General features: G+C 39.5%; 1 protein-coding gene across 1 annotated transcript in view; it reads right to left on the reverse strand.

Annotated features, from left to right (window-relative positions):
* The window catches only part of arhgap28 (Rho GTPase activating protein 28), a 33,697-nt gene extending 30,474 nt beyond the window's left edge, over positions 1 to 3,223 (reverse strand). Inside the window, exons 1-2 of the mRNA XM_020625429.1 lie at positions 2,817 to 3,223; positions 2,594 to 2,715 (exon numbers count right to left, since the gene is read on the reverse strand). The gene's annotated coding sequence lies outside the window, so the exon portion shown is untranslated. The remainder of the gene's footprint in view (positions 1 to 2,593; positions 2,716 to 2,816) is intronic.
* Positions 3,224 to 3,444: the final 221 nt, after the last annotated feature.

Below are 3,444 nucleotides of genomic sequence, written 5' to 3' on the forward strand. Positions count from 1 at the left end.
ATCACCTATTTGAAAATAACCAGTTCATATCATTTAATACACTGATCCAGAAGTATGGAGTTCAGAGAGAACAGTTCCTCCAGTACAATCAGCTAAAATCCATCATTAAGTCAAAGATTAGTGTAACCAATAAGCATCTACAACCCTCCAAATTAATTGAAGAAATTATGAAAATTACATCCTCCAAGAAAATAATATCCAAGCTATATAAACTCATATCAAATACAGACTCAACAATAACAATACCAAAACTCAAATGGGAAAACGATGGAACTCAGCTCCGACTTCTGGACAGAAATTTGCAATAACATCTTTTCTAGGACCAGCAATGTAAACTTACAGCTGATACAATACAAGACCATTTATAGGACCCATATTACAGAAAGTAAAATGTTCAAAATGGGTTTCACTGACACAAATATCTGCTCACAATGCACTCTAGATTGCACCAACAATTATTTTCATGCTACTTGGACCTGCCAACCAGTTCATTCCCTCTGGATAGCAGCAACAGAGAAACTCTCCAACATCTTGGGCTGTAGAATCCCTCCTTCTTCATCACTTTGCTCAGTAATATCACAGACGTTGACCACCTACCAATTAAATACAAAAACCCACTACTCATTTCTCTAGCTATTGCCAAGAAAACAATCTTTCAAAATTCGAAATAAAAAAAATCAATACACATAAACCACTGGACCAACCTTCTGACAGAATACATCACATTAGAGAAAATGGCATCCACTCAAAAGAATAGTTTATCTGCTTTTTATGACACATGGAACCCATTTTTAACACATTTGAACTTGAACCAAATACCTGGGGCTGAGGCCACGCACATTCCCACCAACCTCTAAAAATGTAACAAGCTGATTTTTTATTAGTAGTATCTTATCATCATTATTATTGGTAATTTTTTATTTATTTATTTTTCCCTCCTTTTCCCTTTCTTTCCCTTCATAGACTGCATAAGTTGCAAATACCCACACTTCACACACTACAACCTTGTTAAACACTCTATATCCTTTTGTAATGTCATGTAACTGTTGTCTTGTCTCCCATGTTTGGTACTGTTTTGTTAATGTGTTACATTGCTTCAATAAAAATAAAAAAATAAAATAAATTTAAAAAAAAAAGAACATTGTACATACACATCGAGAGCAGCTGTACCGGAGTCAAATTCCTCATGTGTCCAACACACCCGTGCCAGTAAAGCTGATTCCGATTAAAGCAAATAACACAGTTTAATTTTTACAATTAAGTTACTTGTTTACTTTAAGTCAACTGCTCCAAAATAAACGTGCTTTCAAGCCCAGTTTCAGCTTGTGTTGTCCCTAGCTTTTACTTCCCTTTCACTGGCATTAAAATTTAGTTTAGCTGAGGTCATGTCAGAGTGCATCATCACAAACATCTCTTTATCCAAGGTGTGATGTCATGTGGGCTCAGATGTAGTGGCGGTTGCAGACACTGAGCTCTGATTAAATATTGATTGTGTTTGTGAGAGGAAGTCAGTCTCTTCCAGTTATTGATCATCCTGTGGTGGGGGAACCTCGCGCTAATGCTTTTGGGTCCCAGGGGAGCACAAAGTAGGGTACGCAGGCTAATGTTAGCTGCTGCTTCATGTCCATTAGAAGGAAATGGATCCCATCAGCCAATCAGAGCTAAGTGGTTCACTCAGGTCCTCAAGCAGTAATCCGTCCTGGTTATTCCTATCGCAGAGCGAGACGTTAAATCCTATGAAAAACACATGGATTTCTGCACATTAAAATTTTACAGTTTTCATTTATTTTTGCAAATTCTGGCTTAGGAGAGTTTTTTTATTTAGTTTATTTTGGATTTTAAATTTTGGTTTTTGTTTTTACATAATGAAAGAGAATCTGAACAACAACAACATAAGAATAATTATAAGATGAGAGTGAAAACCACACTGATCAGTTCAGTCCACAGATCCAGATCTGCGGAGTTCCAGACCTGGTATAGATGACACTTTCAGGGTACAGGTCTTGTCATGACCAGACCTGATCTGGATCATAATCGTATCATTTTTAGTTTTATTATCTTAATGAAGTGTCCCAGATCCAGTCTGGATATGGTCATCAGAATGGTTTATGTGGTCCTCCTTTGGTCTAGATCTGTTATTACAATAAACAGCTCCAGAATAGAGCAGAGGGACAGATCCAGATTGGAAATGTGTCTGATAATCCACATAGGGATCCAGAAAAGACTTGCACAGGGGACACCTGACAGAGGTAGAGAATGTCTGGATCAGTTGCAGAGTCAGTGGTCTGTAGGTACATTTCAGTCCAGATCTATGATTTGAAATCAGGTCCATATCTGATCTAGATCCAATAAACACAACAGATGTTCAAACAAAAATCTAACCAGCCTCTGACTTGGTACAGTCCCACCTGTCCAGTCCTGATCTGAGTCGGTGCTGTTTGTAAAAAAGATGTGTTTGTGGGTCATCTGTCCCCATCTTTCTATTTACCCCTCTCTCTCCTTGTCAGTTTCAAGCTGTTATCAGTGATTGTCAATATGTGATCATTATGTGATGTGTGTTATCAGTCGAGACAAAGAGAAGAAACAGACTCACCTCCGCTCGGTCTGGTTGCAGCTCCTCTCTGAGGACTCAGGAAGAGGGGCGGAGCGGATTAGCTTGGTCTGGGAAGACTGGAGATCCCCAAAGGCTTGTGAAGAGTGAGACCACTTCCATAGCTTAGCATAGAGGCGAGGAGCACAGAAGAAGCATTAGTTTACAACAGCACAACTGTTAGCTTAGCACACACAGACTGAGGATGGGTAAACTTTTACTTTACCTTATCACAGAGACCAGAGCAGAGGAAAACTACTAGCTTAGTACAGAGACTGGGAGTAGAGGAAAATTATTAATTTAGCACAAAGACTGAGCAGAGAGAAACCATTTGCTTAACTTGACACAAATATTATCTTAGCAGAAGGCATGAAGCAGGGGGAAACTGCTAGCATAGCATTAAAACAAACCAGTAAGAAACTGTGTTTTTTCCACTTGACAGCAGGGGAAACTGATAACCTACCTTAGCACAAGGACCAAGAGGTGGGGGGAAACCATTATCTTAGCTCTAAAGGAAACCTTTCAGTGCAACACAAAGACTTTTAGCAGAGAAACAGTTAGCTTACCGTAGCACAAAGAATGAGAAAAAAGGTAAATCACTATCTTGATCTGCCTTCTTTCACCTGCGCAATATTGCAAAACTCAGGAACATCCTGTCTCAAAGTGATGCTGAAAAACTGGTCCATACATTTGTTACTTCCAGGCTGGACTACTGTAACTCTTTACTATCAGGATGTCATATCCATCCATCCATTTTCCTCTGCTTATCCGGGACCAGGTTGTGGGGGCAGCAGTCTAAGCAAAGATGCCCAGACTTCCCTCTCTCCAGACACTTCCTCCAGCTCCTCCGGGGG

This window comes from Monopterus albus, unplaced genomic scaffold, assembly GCF_001952655.1.
Source record: "Monopterus albus unplaced genomic scaffold, M_albus_1.0 scaffold355.1, whole genome shotgun sequence".
Taxonomy (NCBI): domain Eukaryota; kingdom Metazoa; phylum Chordata; class Actinopteri; order Synbranchiformes; family Synbranchidae; genus Monopterus; species Monopterus albus.